The sequence below is a fragment of the Stigmatopora argus genome, chromosome 15 (assembly GCF_051989625.1).
Source record: "Stigmatopora argus isolate UIUO_Sarg chromosome 15, RoL_Sarg_1.0, whole genome shotgun sequence".
Taxonomy (NCBI): domain Eukaryota; kingdom Metazoa; phylum Chordata; class Actinopteri; order Syngnathiformes; family Syngnathidae; genus Stigmatopora; species Stigmatopora argus.
Window position 1 is genome coordinate 2,527,501 of NC_135401.1, and position 22,433 is coordinate 2,549,933.

General features: G+C 39.5%; 1 long non-coding RNA gene across 1 annotated transcript in view; it reads left to right on the forward strand.

Annotated features, from left to right (window-relative positions):
- Positions 1 to 2,150: 2,150 nt before the first annotated feature.
- LOC144089669 (uncharacterized) overlaps positions 2,151 to 22,433 on the forward strand; it is a 56,938-nt gene continuing 36,655 nt past the window's right edge. The window contains exons 1-3 of the long non-coding RNA XR_013305131.1: positions 2,151 to 2,674; positions 9,276 to 9,380; positions 10,409 to 10,545. This is a non-coding gene — a long non-coding RNA (uncharacterized LOC144089669). The remainder of the gene's footprint in view (positions 2,675 to 9,275; positions 9,381 to 10,408; positions 10,546 to 22,433) is intronic.

Consider the following 22,433-nt stretch of genomic DNA (forward strand, 5'->3'; position numbering starts at 1 on the left):
TATATATAATAATGTTAATATTATATATTGAATATAATTTAGTGTTCCCTCGTTTGTCCTCCAGGCGGTGCAGTGCTGCAAAGTTACCAAAAAAATAATAAATAATAACAATAATCCTTCATTCTGAAAACACTAGATGGCAGACTTTGCATCATAATAGAGAATCTTGAACGGTGTGAATATGAATGAATGATTGAAAAAAATATAAATATTATTACATTAATACTGTCCTTTTTTAATGAAACAACAAATGATAAACAGATCAATTCATGTTCACTTCAATCTTTTTTTTATCTAAAAAACTGAACATTCATGTATTGCATCATTGTCGTATAAAAGTAGTAATATATTTGATATTGTGGCTTTTGGGCATATTTTTATCATTCATCTGTGTATGTAAAAAAAATTGTGATAACAATACCAACACTCAGGTCAAGTTAAATAAACCAAACCTTGTTTGTGGGTCATGTTCTAAAAACACTTCATTAATCAATGTGGGGATGATGTCATGCACTTACTATGTCAGACCCAAGTCAGCAAAAAAAAAAAAAAAATTCCTAAAGCCTTGCCATTTACTCTTTACCATATTTTCTGCACTATAAGGCGCAACAAATACTTTTCTCAAAACCCAATGAATCATTGTATGAAATTCCTTTATCAAAGCTCCATCTATTTGATCTAGAACCACTAAACCAGCTCCCTCTAGTGGATATATATCACAATCCCCTACTACTAATACTACTACTGCGTTTTATAATCCGGTGCCCCTTAGTTATAAAACATTTTTACGATTGGCCACTCATTGACGCTGCACCTTTATAGTGCGGAAAATACGGTACCCAAATTTGCAAAAATACATATTTTTTCTCAAAAGCATTGTCTTTCCTATTTTCTTTACTTAATACCACTGCCTGGTACCCAATTTAAAACATGTCATAAAAATTGGAAGGCTCTAACACGAACATTTAACCCCAATGTTTTTTTCAGAAGTATTTTGCTCAGCATTTTATAGGAATAAATCAAAGATCCGGGCCGTCGAGCATGTGAGCATTTCATCCCCGAAGAGCCGAAGAGGAGCAAAATGGGAATTTAGTCTGTCTTCGTGGCAATTGAAGGAGAGGAATTTATTCCTCCTTGTTTCCTTTTCTGATGAGATAAACATCCGACTTTGCCGCTGCAACAGATTGCAAAATCAAGTGTTTGTTCACGTCTGTAATGGACGATTTATTTTTCACACTGCACGTGCCTGCGTGGGAATTCTCTGGGTACTCCGGCTTCATTCAAGGTATGATTGGTTGTTCATCTTATACTGTCCTGTGATTGGCTGGCGACCGATTAAGGGTCTACTGCCCATAGTTAGCTGGGATAGGCTCAAGCACCCTTGCGAGTTTTCTAAAGCAGCTCAGAAAATGATTCTTTTTACATTTAAAAATAATGATAATTATGAATCTAACTTGCTGTTTTTATATTAGATTTTAATTTTCAGGTTCACCAATGTAATGCACACAGTAGGTATAATAAACAAAAACAAGGCCCTAAAGCATAGGTGTCAAAGTGGCAGCCCGGGGGCCAAATCTGGCCCACCACATCATTTTGTGTGGCCCGAGAAAGTAAATCCTGAGTGCCGACTTTCTATTTTAGGATCAAATTAAAAGGAAGATTATAAATGTATATTATATTTCCTGATTTTCCCCCTTTTAAATCAATAATTGTCATTTTTTAATCCAATTTTTAATCATTTTTTCTGTGTTTTTAGTTCAAAAATCATTTTGTAAAATATAAAAATATATAAAAATATTTTCTGTTTTCCACTATAATATGGAAAATTATGATTAAAAGAGATTTTCCTTTACTAAGAAAAAAAAGCTCAAATAAACATTGTTTTAGATCTGTAAAAAATGGAATAGTTAGGGCTTTTGATCCAGTTCTTTTAATCCATTTATTAAAAAAAATCTAAATATTATATCTAAAATGGTCCGGCCCACATCAAATCGAGTTGCCGTTAATGCGGCCCGCGAACCAACCCGAGTCTGACACTCTTTCCCTAAAGGATACAAAATCTACAAAATGAAAAACAAGACAAACACCCGACTAGCGAGTAACACCCCCCAAAAAGCATCTTATTTCAAATTGTCACTTAGCAACACAATATCTCAACACTCATTTTTGGATGGCCTGTTTCTTTAACGCTGTGCTGATTGTGATTACGTGCAGGTGCTTTCGATACAGGAAGCTCCACCCACTTCCACACACATGCTTGTAATGAAACACACAATCAGGCTAGCGGCTAAACTTGACCGAATTTTATATGAACTAAAGTAACTTTTGTAGTATTCTAAGCCGTGTTTATGTCAGTAACTGTATCTCGCTAATATGTTTATATTTTGTTTTGTATAGACGTCATAGGAAGCTCCGCAATTTTCCGTATAGATCTAGGTGGCGCTACCGGAGAATTAGCTATTTACAGCTAAAGTGAAGCTAGCTAGTAGTTACTACGGCGTTAGCGGTTATTTTCAGCACGAAAAATACTTAAATGTCACCAGGAACGACTTTATTAATTGGCAACGATCTCTAACGAGCTAGAGAGACTTTAAAATGTCAAGAAAAGACTTCCGGAAAGAAGTCATCAATGTCTTCAGCCAAAAGGAACGACGCATGGACTTCACCATTAAAGGTAAGATCGTCATGAACTTTAATAACAAAAAAAACTGTTTTTGCTCATCGGCGAGGGAGTGCAGGTGGTTTACATCCTCCCGTGAGTCATTTTGGTGTGTCACTATTTCTGTCTGCTTTACTTTATCCAGCTGAGACATGATGCTGCTTATCTCAGGGGTGTCCAACATATGGCCCGCGGGGTTGATTTTTGTCCCAAATGTAATTTATAGCTCATTCATACTGTACAAATAGAATCATTCCATTTTCTGTACCGTTTATCCTCACATTGTTCGCGTGTGGGGGGGTGCTGGAGCCTATTTCCAGCGGACTTCTTCGGGCTTCACCCTGAATTGGTAGCCAGCCAATCACAGGTAACCTTTCATACTTATACCTAGGGACAATTTAGAGTGTTCAAGCAGCATATAGTACTATGTTTTTGGGGTTGTGGGAGGAAACAGGTGTACCCGAAGAAAACCCACGCAAGCCCGGGGAGAAAATGCAAACTCAGCACAGGTAGGTTTGGATCTGGGATTGAACCCTTGACCCAGAACCGACGCGCTAACCACTTGCCATGTACTTAATATTTACATATACATTTGTTTTACAATTTTAGGTATTAGAATCAGGATTTACTACAGACTAACTGTCTCCCAAAAGTAAGACTGGGAAAAAAACCACTAGCAGTGTACTATCATTAACTTTCATTATGCAAGTCTCCCAAACTAACTGCGATAGCTTCCTGTACTTAATGAAGCATTTCTGTGGCTAAACGCCAAAGACTCCTTGCGTAAAGACACTTTGGAATCCTCCCATAAAAGCGTACTTTGAACGCATCACGGCGTCCACCTTCCGCCTTAAAAAAAAAATGGCCTCCGTCTTCCCTCTTCGCACATTTGGCCGCTACTTCCTTAGCCCTCCATGTCATTTTCCTTTTTTTCCCCATTCATTCGCTTTATCCTCACAAGGCTCGCGGGGGTGCCAGAGCCCAGCCTAGCTGACACCCTGAATCGTTGGCTAGCTATAGCTATGAGATGAATGACCAATCGCACACATTTAGAGTGTCCAATCAGCCTAGCATGCATGTTTTTGGAATGTGGGAGGAAACCGGAGTACCCGAAGAAAACCCACGCAGACCCGGGGCGAAGATGCAAACTCCACACAGGTGGAACGACAACCTGGATTCAAACCCAACCCAGGACCCCAGCGCCGTGAGGTCGACGTGCTAACCACTCATCCACCGCGACGCCATTTTTTTCTTGCATATTTGTCTTTCCGAGCTATTGAAGTTCAGCCTGGCAGAATGAAGCTGTTTACATCAACGGGGGGAAGATGACTCCAACAACACGGGCTCTCGGAGTGTGATTGATTGCTTCTGTCTGGCCCGGATTGCCTGGGCTCGGCTATCCCTTTGACCCGGCTGACTCCGACTCCTCAAAACGCCTCACGCTTACTAAATAAGTGTGCAAGAAGCAATGACTTCATCGTATGACTCGGGCTAGACTAAACTGGATTTTTTTTGCATATGCACACCCGAAGCAAAGCGCCTCATTTTCCACTCATTTTTCGCAAGGGTCAGGTTTTTTTTTTTTTTTTTTCCTGCTCCAGATTCAGCTGTCATGCATTTCCCCCCAACCTCACCGAGAGCAATTACACTAATCAGAAACAGGTGGAAGTCGGTTTCAGCCGGCGCTCCCGTACGCGCGAGGGTGTCGGTGCCGAGTGCGGACGTAAGAATGAACAGGCCGGAGGGGGAAGCGGGGGGCCGCAAGGTTACTCGTGTGCACTCAAAAACGGTGGTGGAGGGAGAGTCTCAAAATGATCGCGCCTGACTGACGGCGGGATTATTTTGCGTCTCGACCGCACGCCAGGCGAGAGTTCCCGCGGTCCTGATTAGGACCCCAACATGGTTTTGGGTGTCTGGAGTGGTGCTAGCGGTCGCCGTGATTGCTCTGGTTGTCAGGAAGTGCAAAGATCCGTGTTTCCTAGGCGTGACGAGAGGTTATGCAGTAGCGGGGGTCACGGGTTTGATTGAGGGGAGGCCAAAGACAAATAAATTCTTTTTCCACTGATGTAAGGTAAGGGGGGGAGTGAAAAATTAATGGCTGACTCACAGTTTAAATGGAGTTTAAAGTCTTTGTATTTTTTTTTCAGATGACTTCGTTTAGGCACGTAGTCCTTTTCTTTGTAAAATACAATAAAAAAATTTTTTTAAAAAAAGCATCCAAAACTGTTTTATTGACTGTTGGCTAGGAAGCCAGAATCGGACGAATGGCCTCTTCCGTTCTGTTCATTGATGTAACTCAAGGGTGTCAGACTCGGGTTGTTGTTTTTTTTAATAAATGGATTAAAAGAACTGGATTAAAAGCTCTGAATATTCAGTTTTTTTATAGATCTAAAACAATGTTTATTTTAGCTTTTTTATATATATTTTTAGATTTTACAAAATGATTTTACAAAATGATTTTTGAACTAAAAACAGAAAAAAATGATTAAAAAATGACAATTATTGATTTAAAAGGGGGAAAATCAGGAAATTTAATATGCATCTATACTCTTCATTTTAATTTGATCCTAAAAGAAAGTCAGCACTCATGATTTACTTTCCCGGGCCACATAAAATGATGCGGCGGGCCAGATTTGGCCCCCAGGCCGCCACTTTGATACATGTGATGTAACTACTAGCTCTCGAGCCGCATACAGTTCCCGGCCTAAATGATTGCGTCTCTTTGCTTCTTATTTTCTTTATACTGTCATCCAGTTTTTATATATACTATATATGTATATACAGTCATCCTTTTTTTGTCCTACAAATGCGGCTTATATGCGAGAAAAACGGTAAGTATGAAGTTTTTTTTGCTGATGAATCTATATATATGTGTGTGTGTATGTATGTATGTATATATATCTATGTATGTGTATATATATGTATGTATGTATGTATGTATATATATCTATGTATGTGTATATATATGTATGTATGTATATATATGTATGTATGTGTATATATATATATATATATATATGTATGTATATGTATGTATATGTATGTATATATATATAGCTATATATATATGTATGTATGTGTGTATATATATATATATGTATGTATATGTATGTATATATATAGCTATATATATATATATATATTTTTTACAATAGATATAAACACATGGACAAAAAAGGTGGTTTGTCTTCTGACTGTTGCAATATTATACGAGATTGTACTGTTATCTAAGATTTGATGGAGTCCAAGTGCAGTTTTTCCATCGAACGCCTTCAAAAATGTTGATGGGAAATGCAAATCCGCTTGTAAAAACGTCATCCCCGCTTATTTTCTTTGACGGCGTAGCCCAACGTCTGCGTTACTCCTCATGTCGTCGCTTTTGAAGCGTGGGCGCGAGCCAAGGGAAATCAAAACATACCTTTGCCAGTGGGACATCTCCAATTTTTGGCTCTTATCTCGGGAAATTTTTTACAATCGCGTAGTAGTCTTTTTTTTTATTTTATCTGTTTTCATTAACATCTGCTTTTTTTAATGCCGACGTCATGAAATGGAGAGCGTGATTAAAACTTGAAAGGGCAGCACTCGGATTCTGTGGGCCTTTTATGCCCTTTGAAGGGAATTTTATTGGGTCGCCAATTAAACCACTAAAGTGATATAATCATACACAGACAGGCTTTTCTTCATCTGGCATCTGTTGTCTGTCCTGTGACTTTAGCCCACTTGTCCTTGTATAAATAAATATTTCCTGTCATAGGTTAAGAAGCTTAACAGGGGTGCAAATTATCTTTAGTTTAGTTAGGGGTGACAGGCAAATATTTTGTCACAGGCCACGTCGCAGTTGTATTCGGTGTGTCTGCCGCGATTTATTGGCTTTTTTTGAGAATTGATAGATCATTTATAGACCTTAAAATATGTCCCTTCTTCTAATAGCAACAGTTTCTTGGATTTTTTTTTTAATTTTCAGAAATGTATTTATAGCTTTTAATCAAAAACGGGTTAAACATGGCATATTTTATTATCTTTTTCAAAGTGAAACTGGAAATGTTTTTTTTTTTTATTGAAAAATCTAAAGGGGAAGAGTAAACTTTCATTTTTTTGTTTTAGATTTTAAAGAATATATATTTTGGCATAACGTAACTAGATAAGTAGTTGTTTTTTATTTTCAAAAAATGTATTTAACTTTTAATCAAAAATGGGTTAAACATGACATATTTTATTATCTTTTTTAAAGTGAAACTGTAGAAGTGTTTTTTCTGTTGAAAATTCTAAAGGGGAAAGTAAACTCCGTTTTTTTAGTTTTAGATTATTTTAAAAATTTAAAAAATAAATTAAAAAAATAGATTTTTTTTACTATAGAAAAACATAAAATAGATCCCATTTTTGTTTTTTCATTTAAAAAAAGGAAAGAGTCAACACATTCTATTTTTATGTAAGTTTGTTATTTATGTTTTTAAAAAAAAATGCATTTTAGAGAAAAAAATAACAAAAAAAGAAAGTAGTAAAAGAATATCTTAACAATGGAAAATATTCTCTTTGCTCCAATTTTTATTTGGATTTTAGCATAAAATCGACACAATTTACGTGACAAACTTAACAATTTGACACCTGTATTGCACAATAGATATTTGTAAAATCAGTACGTTGCTAAAATTTGACAGCACATCAGATTTCTTAACTCTGACGTCAAAGCTTGCGTACATTGTAGTTGGTCAGTTTCACCAAGTCACCCCGCTACGTGACCCGAGACCAAACAGCGTCCCGCGTCTCCCCCACCCTACATCAGAACAGCGTCGTAACTTTCCGGCGTCGACTCGCGCCGGCCGGGTTGTTCTCGCTCCCGGCGTGATGGCGTCCCGCCCAATTCCGACGGAATGTTCTTTCCCTCAATGTGAGCTTGAGACATCTGAAGTCCACATGAGGAAACTTGCTGCTGTGGATCTTCTCCAGTGGGGCGATTGTGTAACTAACTGCCTGTGTACCTGGAAATGTCTCCAGTCTAGTAGTTCCCAGCAGACACTTTTGATTTAGCGCACGAGTCAAACCGCTTGGAAAAAAAACACGTCTGTTTAGTCATTATTACAGGCCACTGTTTGAACATCACGATCAAATGACAGTAGGAATACTTGGAGGAAAAAAATTGTATTCCCTGAAAGTCATCGCCAACGATTGCTTTTTTTAACTGTTCAATTGCAATAACATTCAAGCGGATTTAATGCCAAAACAGAAGTTTGAATGTTCTGTTTTTTTCCAACTTAAATAGGGTTAACATTTGCGTGATGTTTTAGTAGCGTACCTGTCAACGTATACGTTTTACCCGTATTTTATACTTTTTTTTTAATCATTTTAAATTGTGTATGCTGTATAACAACTTTTGTAGGGGATTTTTTTTTTTTGTAAAATTGATCCGGATCGTCGACTGCTAAAATTGTTGTCAAGTCAAAAAAAGTCAAAAAGTCCAAAAAAGTCAAAAAGTGCAAAAAAGTCTCTAAAAAGTCCCCAAAAATCCCCCCCAAATCCTCCAAAAAGTCCAAAAAATGTCCCCCAAAAGTCCCCCAAAAGTCCACAAAAAGTCCACAAAAGGTCCAAAAAAGTCCCCACAAAAAAGTAAAAAAAAAAGTCCAAAAAAAGTCAAGTCAAATTCTGGCAAGGTAAATTCTAAAATATTGCACAATTTAAGATATTTGCTTTAATTATGATATCCCCTTAGACACGCCTGCCTTTTCACTATATAAATATAGCGCGTCAGCAAGCAATGTACCCAGACAGTCAAGCTGTCAGCATCATGTGCAATAACTTAGATTGTGCAATATTTTAGCATTTACCTTGCCAGGATGGAACTTTTTATATTTTTATATTCCTTATTTATGTTTTTTTTTTACTAGGAAAACACACTTTGTGGAGTAGCACCACCAATTTTGTTAGCTGTGTATGATGATAATAAAGGCTTCTTGAAATTTGAATTACAGAATCTTGAATTTAGAGCATACTGATTGGTCACCTGGTCCACTTTGGGGAAAATGTTTGACCTTTAAGTGTGCCCTATGTGAGTAAATATGTACCGCATAGCATTTATACGGTTTATTATCACTTAAAAAGAGCGATTGCCCGAGGTTGACTTTGTCAATCTTTAGCAAAAAGCAAGGAAGCTCGTAAATGTACTTGTGATTTTTTTTGCTAAAGGCATTCTTGGAGGTGTCCTTTTTTTGTCAGATAAACCTCCCATAAAATAAATAAAATAATAGAAGATTAATGAATCCGAGACTCGGAGAACTCCCGAAAATTGCTGAGACAAGGAACAACGGTTGAAACGTTATAGCTGTGACCTAAATAGATTTTACAGCCTTTGCTGCCGCATTGGGGGGAAGCCAGCGTCCATATGTCAAAAACATCAAGCAGAATTGAGAATTGGCAGACGTGGTTTTCATTTTTTTACGCCGTCTGGCATGGAAGGGAGTTCAGATGAATGCCATGCAAGCTCCGGCCTGCACTCTGCTCTGCTCAACAGGTACGGAACCAGCCCAAAGATTTAGTGGCGCTGTCCAAGCTTACATAACGCGCTTGGACTGGTTTTCGCTTCTGGGGAAAATACCGTTTGCTCGTTTGTTTTATTTTACAGAGCTCCTATTGGCTCGTGGGGATTGTCGGAAGCTTGTCCTGTTGACCTTGGGCAGATGAACTCCTCTTTGCCAGACATCTTACGACACGAATGAGCTGCAACGAGGTGCTCTAGCCTTGACACTTTGATCTCGGACACTTCAAATATGTTCTCCCGTTATTCCCGTAATTTATCTTACAACACATTGCCTTAAAATAATCGGAACAGCCCTATTTGTCCCATCGTTTGCAGTACTCTAAAACACAGGTGTCAAAGTGGGGGCCCGGGGGCCAAATCTGGCCCGCCGCATCATTTTGTGTGGCCCGGGAAAGTCAATCGTGAGTGCCGACTTTCTGTTTTAGGATCAAATTAAAATGAAGAGTATAGATGCATATTAAATTTCTTGATTTTCCCCCTTTTAAATCAATAATTGTCATTTTTTAATCCATTTTTCTGTGTTTTTAGTTCAAAAATCATTTTGTAAAATCTAAAAAAAAATATATATAAAAAAGCTCAAATAAACATTGTTTTAGATCTATTAAAAAACTGAATATTCAGGGATTTTAATCCAGTTCTTTTAATCCATTTATAAAAAAAAATCTAAATATTATACCTAAAATGGTCCAGCCCACATGAAATCAAGTTGACGTTAACGCGGCCCACGAACCAACCCGAGTCTGTCACCCTTGGTCTACGCCAACAAATTTTCACGCGAGAAGTTTCACCTTTTAACCGTAAATCGTGCGTTTTGGAAAATCCATAAAAAGAGGCTACCGTGGTTACCGGCAATAATTTATCAGACAATATATCGCCTATCTAAACTTATGACGACAGAGCGGTAGAATCGGGAAGACGGCGTCCTCGCTATCACAAACCGCAATCTGCTCAAATCTTTCCCAGAAAAACGCCTTTTTCATGAAAACCCGATGAAGTCATGGAAATGGAGGACCTCAAATCTTGTCAGAGCTTAATTGGATCACCTCAGTCCTCCAAACATTCCTTCTAGTCTCGATTCCACATATTTGGACCGCAAGGTTCTGGCTGGGGTGTGCAGTTTTTTGCATGTGTGGCCGCACGTGGATGCGAAGTGATGGTTTGACCGACTGGGATTTGTGGTTCTCTCTGATTTAAACCTTTTTTTTTTCCATCTCCAGCTTCCGAACGCAAGAATCGCACGCCTTTGAATCGGTCACGGAGGATGTTCGGGAGGACGGCGAGGCGGGGGCGCCGCAGTAGTGGGCTTCATTGATGATTTGCGTCTTGTCAGACTGCCAGTTTCCCGTGCAAAGAGGTAAAAAATTAATTCTTTCAACTCACAACAAGAACTTGTGTTCGGAAAATGTGACAAAGTTTTTATCGTGGCTAAACTTTTTAAGGTAATCGGTATTTTAATGACTATTTGGGATGTGAGATGCTCATTTTGAAGCTTTTTCTGTAGATTGTTTGTCTTTTTTTTATTGATGTACTGCATTATTTGGGTTGCTTAAGGCAGGGGTGTTAAAGTCATTTTTGGTTTTGTTCGCTAGGCCTGTCACAACCCGATTATTCATGAATTGACAGCTTTTCTGTGGGTTGATACATCATTTATAGACATCATAATTTGATTAAATCCTCTTTTAGCCTCTTAATAGCAAACAGTCTCTCGTATTTTACGAAAAGGCCCAGTCAAACTATAAAAATAACGTGATTTATAATCTGTAAAATACGTAATCGTATTTTTTGGAGCTTTGTTCGACTTTCCCAGTATTTCTTTGCCACTTTTTCCTGTTTTTTAGGGGTAAGGGGACCATGTCTCACACTTGAAATTCAAATCGACTAATTATTTTCAAAAAGTAATAAACAACAAGGATAATCAGTGTGAACAATTGGAAACAGTTATACAGTAATCCCTCGAATATCGCGGATAATGTAGACCAAACATGGCCGCGATAATTGAAAAACCGCCAAGTAGGATCACCCCTATTAATACTACCATACTATTATGTGCGGCCCAGTGGCATCACAGTGGGAGACCTGGGTTCAAATCCAGGTCGGTCCACTTGTCTGGAGTTTGCATATTCTCCCCGGGCCTGCGTGGGTTTTCTCCGGGTACTCCGGTTTCCTCCCCCATTCCAAAAACATGCCTGGTAGGCTGATTGGACACTCTAAATTGCCCCTAGGTATGATAATGAGCGTGATTGGTTGTTTTTCTCCTTGTGCCCTGCGATTGGCTGGCCACCAATTCAGGGTGTTCCCCGCCTCTGGCCCAAAGTCAGCTGGGATCGGCTCCAGCACCCCCCTAGTGAGGATAAAGCGGTTCAGAAAATGAGTACAAAGTACAATTATCAGTGTATTTATTAAATATTACAGCTATAAGGATATGAAAAGACTGTAATGTATTAACATCTAAATATGACCAGACAGGGAAATGTTTCAGTGGGAATTTTGACTTTTTAATACTTTATGTAAGAAGCCGCCAAGTGGTGAAGGATGGCAGTACTACTCATTTGAAATTGTACCCGCATATCGAGAAATATTTCATCCCCACTTGTCGCAAACCGTTTCCTTAATCAAATACACTCGACACATTTAAACGACATAAAAGCCATATGTGTAAGCTGATTTGAATCATCCTCTATTGGCGTTTACGGATTAGCGGGGGTGACGATGCCCATCTTGACTCCATACGCTCCCTCAATATTCTTTGCGCAATAGAAGGAAAGGGTTTCACAGCTCACGGGGGGGCATTCATACTTTGATTTTTATTGTGGAAAACATACGAGTCTGAATCACAGAGTTCTGAAACCCTAATAAAGTCAGCAGAGCAGACCCCAAGGCCTGAGAAGAACCTCCTCGCAACAAGAACATTGCCCCCTATGACATGATCTACTGCTCTAGGTTATATAACTGTTCCAACACCCCCTGTAAACACAAGAAAAATAAGATAAATGTGCACCGGGAAATTTCCGACGGGCTTTTACGACCCGATAAAGTTATTATCGATCGTGCTGAATCCATTTTGGGTCGTTCCCGGGAGAACATGGGAAAAGTTCTTGGCCGATAGATCCGAAAAGGCGTGCGTTCGTAACATCCGCCGAGTTGAGCTAGCAAACAGATGCACATGCGCCGGATTTCCTTTTCGTCCTAAATCTCTGCTAGCCTTGTCAGCGTGGAGGAGATTTATTGGTTAGTTAATTGTCAAACCTGATGCAGTTCTTGGTCAGATCGAAGAGATGGTCTTCGTCCAGGTCGTGGTGGCGGAGACGTGACCGTTTGGAAGTGGTGAAATGTTTTATAGTATGATAATGGCCGTCATTAAAAAGTAGGAATGTAGATGTGGGCGGGATTAAATCAGGTCATACGTTTAAGTGCCATATTTTGATCCTATTATTGACTTTAAAGGCAAATGTAAGCGTTTTTACAGATAGTAACATGTCGGTTTCAGGCCGGGATCTTTTAGTCTTTATTACATTCTCTGGCTCGATTGCTGGAAGCGTGGGATCGATTTCCCCCTTGGAGTGATTGTGGGCGCGAATGCTGGCGGCCATTTTAGGGGGGGCCCCGGGGTCGTTTTACTTGAAGGTCGTGATTGAGCTTTTTACAACTCTATAATGTGATTGGGGTTATCGTATTTTCTCGCATATACGCCATATTTGTCCATAAAAAATGATGACTGAATCGAGGGTACGGCTTATATGCGCACAAATTAAACGTATCTTACATAAAACGTGAAAAAACTCACTTACTGCCTGCCATTGCAAAGCTATCTTACCTAGGGATGACAAACTAGAACGCTACGGACACACTTCCTGGTTGTACTGGTCACATGACTTCCTTTTTGAATTTGTCTACGTGCAGGCAAGACCCTTTGGATTCAATCAGTATCTCAGAAATACCACGTGCGATGATTTTTCTTAAGATTTTCCCGTCAAAGTAACACATTTGTACTCCCTATTAAAACCATGAATATGGAAGTAAAAATTGTGAATCAGGGGCGGCTTATACGAGAGAAATTCAACCTTTTTAAGGATACGGCTTATACACGGAGGCGGCTAACATGCGAGAAAGTACGGTAGGTCATTTTTAACAGATCTTGATATGTATTCTAAGCTTGTATGATCATTTGAGGTAAGGTCTTGTACTTTCCAAAGTCCATATGCTGTAGACCACAGGTGTCAAAGTGGCGGCCTGGGCCCCAAATCTGGCCCGCCGCATGATTTTGTGCGGCCCGAGTAAGTAAATCATGAGTGCCTACTTTCTGTTTTAGGATCAAATTCAAATGAATATTATAGATGTATATTATATTTCCTGATTTTTCCCTTTTTAAATCAATAATTGCAATTTTTTTATCCATTTTTTTCTTTTGGTGTTTTTAGGTCAAAAAGCATTTTGTAAAATCTAAAAATAAATATATAAAAATATTTTGGGTTTTCCACTTTAATATTGAATATAATTAAAAAAATGTTTCCATTTGAAATGAAAAACAAGATTATTAGATGTTTTCCCTTACTAAGAAAAAAATAAATATATATTCTTAGTAAGGGAAAACATCTAATAATCATTTGTTTATTTATATATATATATATATATATATATATATATATATATATATATATATATAAACTGAATATTTAGGGCTTTTGATCCAGTTCTTTTAATCCATTTATAAAAAAAAAAATCTAAATATTATATCTAAAATGGTCCGGCCCACGTGAAATCGAGTTGATGTTATTGCGGCCCACGAACCAATCCGAGTTTGACACCCTTGCTGTAGTGTAGACCTTCTTGCATGAATAATGGGGTGTGACAGAATGTGACCCATCAAACATATTTAGGATGAACCTGAGCAGATCATGTGAGTTAAGCCCTCACAAAGTAGACGAATGAACTGTGCAAGACCTGACGCAATGGAGTCTATTTTATTATTATTTCTTTTTATTGTTCGCTTTATGAATCTGCCATCATCCTGTTAAAGCACACCCAGTTATTTCCAACCGTGCACACTATTGTATTTGGCCTGACCTCCCTGGAATCACCCAACAACAAAAAAATCAGATATAGATGTCATTCCGTAAAGTGATTCAGTGTTGTCGGTTAAACTTCTGCTTATCGCCAAATGTGGTCAACCCACGTTAACGATATTACCGACCCAAAGTTGTTGTTTTTTTCCAGAGTAGCAGGAAAATAAGTTATGACATCATTCTAACAGAACGCGGTCTCCCCAATTAACAATCTTTGCTTCTGACATAATGAGTCTGCTTGGTTGGTGACATCATGCTGAAAAACAGCAAAAAAAAGGCAAGGACAGCAAATATGCTGATGCGAGTATAGAAAAAAAAACGCAGATTCAAGCAAGTCCTCTACTCACGTGTCCAAACCTCGTGTTGACAGACGTACGTACCTCTGGCATCTTTTGACTTCCTGCCAATTCTGTAGAATACCGCGCCCGTCTTTTCCACTGCCTACTGCGATTTGTGATTAGTTTCCAAGCCCTCCATGCAAATTCAGCTCTGCAGCTTCCATTTTTCCACTCATTAAAAGCCGGCCCCCGAAAAGAGCGCTCTCGCACGACAAATCTCTCGGCTCGACTCATCATATTTCTCCACAAAAAAAAAAATCCAACAGACTGTCGACTCGGCACTTCTCGGCCTCTCGTACGGTTATTTTATTGACGCTTGGGGAGAAAGTATGTGTGTGGCGACCGGTCCGATAGGTCGCACGTCCTAAAAATCAGGTCGTTTTGGGCTTTTCGAAAACCTGGTCTTGTCGCTTCGACCCGTATCGGTGTTTTTTGTCTGGCGGTAAAAGTGAGTCTTTCTGACGGGAGCTTGGCGCAAAGAACGTTAGTGTGAAACACATGTATGCATTTGTAGAAATAATCAGTTTCCAGCAGGAAATAGTGTTGCCTGTAATCATTATTTAAAAGCATGACCTCATTCGCCGACGTTAAATCATCCCCATGAGTCTTGCGAAATAGCTCCTGTAAAATTCTTTGCTAGCTTAAATCTTTGGCAGGGCAAGTCTCTAATATGGACTGAAGTAGCCCGAGAGACCAGATGTAGGTCAATTCCGTCATTTTGTGAACTGTTAATCCTCACAAGGGTCGAGGGAGAGGTGCTGGAGCCTATCCCAGGCTGAATCGATGGCCAGCCAATCGCAGGCCCCGACGAGACAAAGGATAACCATTCAAGCTGGGAGAATTTAGCATCCAGTTAGCCTAGCATGCATGTTTTTGGAACGTGGGAGGAAATCGGAGTACCCGGATGAAACCCACGCCAGCCCGGGAGAACCTGCACACTCCACATAGTGAGGACCCACCTGGGATCAAACCCTCGACCCCAGAACTGTGAGGCAGATGCGCTAACCGCGACGATTTAGCAACCAGTTAGCCTAGCATGCATGTTTTTGGAACGAAGGAGGAAATCGGAGTACCCGGAGGAAACCCATGTCAGCACAGGGAGAACCTGCACTCTCCGCACAGTGAAGACCCGTCTGGTATCGAACCCTCGACCCCAAAACTGTGAGGCAGACTTGCTAACCACTTAACCACTATGTCAATGTGACATTGACCTTCAAATTTGCAGAATTTTTATTTGGACTGTTACTTTTTCAGAAAATATACAGTTAAAGGGATCCCCCGCCTCTTTTGTGTCGTAAACAATGAGCTTACCAGTATGACGATAGCAATATGAAATCCTCATCTTATTGGTCGAGAGACACTCCCCTATCATGAAGACAACAAAAAATAACATAGCAGTGTGGACGCTGTAAAATTAGAAAAAATGGTTCGGAATAATAATATATGTAAATGTATTTTTTTTATTAAAACACCCAAGGAATTGTTTATTAACAGTCGTAGCGTCTAATCGTCCTCCCCATCGGTCAAGTCCGCCCCTCCGTTTATCCGTCAGTAATTTCAAGTATTTAGCCAGCGAGAATCTTCCACTGAGGTCAGAGTACGATGTCGTCACTACGGACGTCACTGGTCGAGAATGGCCGCCGCACACTGCGTTTCCGCCGCGGGGGATTTACGTCTAAGCGCTGATCGGAGGCCTTCAGTATTTGACTGAAGTCGTTCTTCTCTCCACAGGCAGGATGTTCATAAACTCACCCAAACGTTCGGTCAAGCCACGCAGAGGCATTTTTATTGAAACGTGCAGATGTTGAGTACAAGGATAAAAGTTCATTTATTCATCTGTACTATTACGTAGCTTGTTGGGGTGCTGGAGCCTATCCCAGCTACCCGTGAACCCATTTCCGGCAGGTGGTTTGAATCATAAAACACAGATTGGCACGATTTTACCCGATTACCCAGTTATAGTGGAACGTTTCTTTCGAGCTGGCCAAGTTTTTATTGGCCCGCAGCAAATATTTCAAATGTTATTGAATATTGCCCGCACAAGTAGCTTAAGTTCAGCCTTTGTTGCATTTCTCAGCCAGGACACTAGAGAGAGCTAGTCACTTAAGTTAGCTGACAATACATGTTGAAAACTGTAGATTTTTGTTTTTAGTAGCATATATCAAAGCGTGTGTGGTCGATTGGTCGCCCCGACCGCGACAATGGGCGACCAAAAGACCGGCGACAAAACAAGGTAAAACAACACGGTCTACGCATCAATAAAAGCCAACAATGGCCATGAGCAGTTTCACTGAGCCGACGTGTGAGTGTAGAAGAGTTTGTATGTACATGCGTTGTCCCTTTTAAGAAGCTACGTCAGTCAGGGTCTTAACAAGTTTTCCAACAAAAAACAATAAAAGTCAGGGAAATTTGGAGTAATAATATTACTAGGGCATTAAGTATGACTAAATAGTCATTCACAGTTTGTATTTAGGGAATTTGAGCAACGATTTAAATGGTAATTATCACTTAGCTTCCGGCCGACCAAAAGACCGGCGACAAATCGACCGTGTACCAAATCAAAGTATATTTCGGTTCTGTCATATTTGGCTTATTTTACTCTTTACTCATTCGCTTCCATGTAAAGTTCTAGACATCATTTTAGGCACTTTAGGCTTTTGGTGGTGTCAGAACCAGTAGATGTCACTGTCCATCAAGCTGTAGCATTGAGAAAGAAAGTAGCAGATGATTCTTATCAAATTCAATTCACAGATAAGCCATTCATCTTAAATGCCTCAAGACTGGAGTCATTTATTCTGTATAGTGGAGTTCGAATTCCTGGAATTGCCGGCCTCGTAAACATTTGAGTGCGATTCTGCTCTTCCCACCATTCAGGTCATTATGTCATCCAGCAAAACGCTCCAGTTTACTGCACACAGTTAAAAATAAAAACTACTCAGGTCTCATTTTCAAACTGCACCACATCACTTAAACGTAGCACTAAATGTTTGTAGCTTTACCTATAGCTATATTATATGCCAATGTTAAATGTAGGTGTTAATTTCACAAGCACATTTGCAAAATGATTTTAATATGAAAATCTCTGCGGGTTTCACGAAGGAAAATCAGGTCTTTGGTCCAAGGGTTAGACATGGTTTCACAGCAAATAAAAAATCTAGTAGTTAGAACTCCATCTTGCATGTTCAGTAAGCCTCCATCTCCGTTTTTGAATGTTCATCTGTTTTTCCGATCCCAAAACAAACGAGTACAAAACAAAGTAAATCATGCATAATATTGGTTGGCAAACGTTTTTACCCAGAATTCCCCACATACCTTTTGCGCACCCTTCTTAAACCCCGGATTAACCCTCCAAACAGCAAGTGGATTCTTTTTAAAAGCCGCGAAAGCTCTTAATTAGCAGTTCATTTTAGAAGAGACATGTTAAAAACCCAACTGCCATGCTCGCAAGTTCCAAAACACATGCGTTTCAACACGAATGGTCGCCGAAGAGTTATTAACAATTGAACACTACCGAATTTTCTTCACAATGTTTCCATGTGTTTTAAATGTGTTCTTTAGAAGGCTAAAAATGAGTCCAACTGCTTCAATTAAGCTCTGAAAAATGTATAAAAACAACTAAATAGCAGTATATAATTAAACTAAAACACACTTTTTTCCCATAACCCTGATGTAAAAGTCTCATTTTTGCCTTGCCAGTAATTATCTATCAGTAAATCGTCAATCGTACTCGAGTAAGCGTAGAGAAAATGTAGTATTTGTGCATTCCGTTGAAGCCGACATTTCCCAAGCTCAGTAATGAAAAGGCCAAGCGCGCTAAATGCATATTTACTTGCTTCTTTATGGGGGACATCAACGCTTGCAAATATGGACGTTAAAAAGGCATCTGCGGCCTTTCAAAATCTCTTTGTTGTGGTGAAGTGGAAAGATTTGACGAGAAGTAGTATATACTCCTCTCGTATTAGCGAACAAGCTCCGCCATTCGCACTGACTGACGGGAAAAACGCAACGCTCGAACACTAATCCATATGGAAATCAGTAAAGTAAACCCTTGGGTGATTTAAGGTTAATATAGAGACCCAGTTTTAATGTGAAGGAATTTAAGTTAAACGGGCAGATGAAAGACATTTTCAATTTCTGTTGTTGTAATCAATTATCATGAAAGGGTTTTCCCATCGGAGTTTAAGCCACCCGCATTCATACTTAGCCAACAAAGTGCCTTTTATCTCTGCAGACACAGCAACCAGTAAACACAGATGCCCGACAAGAAAGCGTACAATAAATCTCTTAACTCTTTAAATTATCGTTGAGTGGTAAATATAAATGATTTCCGCCTGCGAGACGACAGCAGATGAGAGAAGCACGGAAATCGAACATTTCATTAGTGGCTGTGAGAGAAGGTATAAAATAATTGTGGAAGTAGAGATTTTGGTCTTGGTATGGTTTGGAGGACAAGCATTGTCAATTTACGAAAGGATGAGAATTCTCTGCCAGATCTCCCAGTTTTAAGGAATTTCCAAGTGGAAATGCTGCATGTTGGTCTTCACGTTATCAAGGAGAAAAATGGCGGAGCACTAATTGAGGAAATGCTGTTTCCTCTACGGAAGTTTTTTAGATCCTCGATATAAGAATGGGTGGAAACCAGTTGATTTCAAGATTAGTAAAAATTTACACTGTATCTTTTACTTTTTTAAATTGCTCTGATTCTGCTGGTCTACTAAAATGCCAATCAGTAATTAGTATGTATTGTTTTGACGTAAATTTGCTACATAAAGGAAAATGTTTTAGGTTAGGTTAGAACATTATTTCATTCCGTATTTGGGAAATTTCTTGGTTGCAGTAGCAGGACAGACAAGACACAGAAGACATTGTAGACCTAGGTAAAAAAAACTGGAGCCACACACAGGAAGTTCACAAGGTTATATAATTTTGATATTCCTTTAAGTTTCTGCATTTGGTATGTTATGGTTTTTATGTAGTAACGACTGTTTGGTATGTTTATATTAACATAATGCTGGAACGAGCAATCTTCATTGCTTCAAATGCCATTTTTTTGCGATTCTTTCAATCTATGATACTCAACAACACTAAAAAAGGCATACTACAAAGTATTTTTTTAGATGTGATTGCTTCTGTCTATACAAGTCGATTTATTTTTGTCGAGTATCACATGTTGTGTCTCCGTTAAATCCAATCTAGCAAATTTTGTAAAGCACCCCCTGATGTAATCGTGCCACTTTAAATAACCCTTTAATAGAAAGTCCCAAGACACCTAACGGATGCATAAATTACCACCTGGGTGTGTAATTTTACTTCAGGGACAACCATCCTTCCAAAATATCATTGCAAAAAGAAGATATGTCCATTTAACGTAAACCCCTCTCGTTCCCGCATTCCACCTTCTGAAACGCTAACACGGTTAATGTTGACCACAATATAGGAAAGCAAACAACGGCATGATGGGAAACGCCATGCCAGAGCTCCGACCTGTCACGCGATCACCGCATCAGTGTTCCACATTGGCAGACAACATAATACTGCTGTCAGCAAATGTGGGATGGGATAACTAGAAGATGGAAAACATGCTTCCACTTTATTCACGTTGGTGGGCTACCATATCTCCCCCTTCCCCTCCATTTCCTTTGCTAGCAACTGGCTTCGTTCAACCAACGTGACTTCAACCGTATGCGATCCATGTGCTCCGCAATGTTTGCGAACTTCACTCCGGAGAAGTTGAGAATAACGCGACTCCTCCGCACATCTGTCCGGCGTCCCCAGTGGCGAGAATCGATGTTTTCCTGTAGCCGAACAACAAAATGGCAGAAAAGCAAAGCAATTGGACTGTGAGACATTTACAAATTATGGAACAGAAACTGTTTTATTTCTAAACTACACACGTGCTTTTGACAGGTTTTGATGTTGTGCGCCTGTGTGTGTGTGTGTGGAAAAAAAACTTTGCGGTCCAAAAAAAGACCTGGACAAGATTATAAATAACATTTACCGGCTTTTATTCGTCTCACACATCTCAGTATACCGGACGAGGGCAGAAAGGGCGAAATTTATGGTTGCCAAAGGTCCGCTGAAAAATGGAATTGTCTCGTATTTGGGAATAAAAGAATACAGTTGACTAAAGTTGAAGTTCCATTTTGCTGTTGCTGTTTTTAGACTCACTTTTGACACTTTGACTCCCTTGACTTGCCACCAAGCACCCCTTGTTTCAACTTATGCCCTTTGACCTTTTGATCTGACCCTTTACATTTTCCAGTTCCCAGGGAATCCTTGCGTGCTATTTTATTGCTGTTGAAAAACGAACCACAGCCTACTTGCAATTGAAACCAGACCTTTTAAAATATACTTTACAAAAATATACATAACTGCGCTAATGTCTTACTGCAATTTCTAAAATCCGACTTGGCCAAAACTGGGACTTTCTTCCGCTTTCATATGAAAAAAAAGCTTTTTTTCAAATGTAGTACTTGTACTAGTTTCAACCAGATGGTAAATTTGACCACAGTTGTACTTTACAAAATCATAATCACGTGTGAAAGGCAGTATTTGTCTTTTAGCTGTTTAAAAAGTCAATTTGTGGGACTAAATGGGCGCAGATGGGGGTTGTAATTGAGCTTTGTTGGGGGAGGGAATACTTGACCCACCTGAAAAGTTCATTCATCAATGTAGACCAGGAATAAGGATTGTTTGAAGATCTCTCAAAGAGGACTCCCTGAAATCCAGAGGTCAACCAGAAAGGCTCGACTGGCTAGTTTATGCTGATGGATGCGGAAAATAAATATGGCACTCTGAATTTAGAGGGGTGACCCCAGTGGGAGGGTCCGACTGGAACATTCTAGCTGTCTACATTTGCTGCAGAAGACGTACAACTGCATTCTTGTATGACTTTGTCGTCGGGGAGTAGGCAGAATACCCTCACGTTCCTCCTCTAGACATCTGGAAAATGGGTAAAAAATACCCTCTAAAATGTCTTTTAGCCTATATCAAGGGTGTCAGACTCGGGTTGGTTCGCTGGCCGCGTTAACGTCAACTCGATTTCATGTGGGCCGGACCATTTTAGATATAATATTTAGGGTTTTTTTTATAAATGGATTAAAAGCCCTGAATATTCAGTTTTTTATAGATCTAAAACAATGTTTATTTTAGCTTTTTTATATATATTTTTAGATTTTACAAAATGATTTTTGAACTAAAAATACAGAAAAAATGGATTAGAAAATGACAATTGTTGATTTAAAAGAGGGGAAATCAGGAAATTTAATATACATCGATACTCTTCATTTTAATTTGATCCTAAAACAGAAAGTCGGCACTCATCATTTACTTTCCCGGGCCACACAAAATCATGCGGCGGGCCAGATTTCGCCCCCGGGCCGCCACTTTGACACATATGGCCTATATCTCTCCCATTCGACAAGAAAATATGAAAGCTTGGAACTGGCTAAAGAAAAACAGAGGAAGTCCGGTTCCACATGTAACGCATTTTCAGAGCACTGCACGCTGTAATCAAACATCAGTAATCACTTTTCAGGTTAACTCCCAGCTCCTTTTTTTTCCTGATGCGTCTCAGCTGCCGCGGACTTTGTTGTGGTGGTTCTTTGGTCCCAGTGAGGACAAACCCTAAAGGATCGCCCCCCCTAAAAGTGACAGGCGGCAATCAGGGAAAGCCAGAGGTGCCCCTTTTTCTCTGAAAACGACCCAAAATACGAGCACAGCTGAAGTGGCAAAAACGAGGGTCGACCACCCTGTTCCTAAAAATAAAAATACAAGAACCCCTTAATTACACATGAACTTGAGTTAAATAGTGTTTACTTACACCAGCTTACACCCTTTGC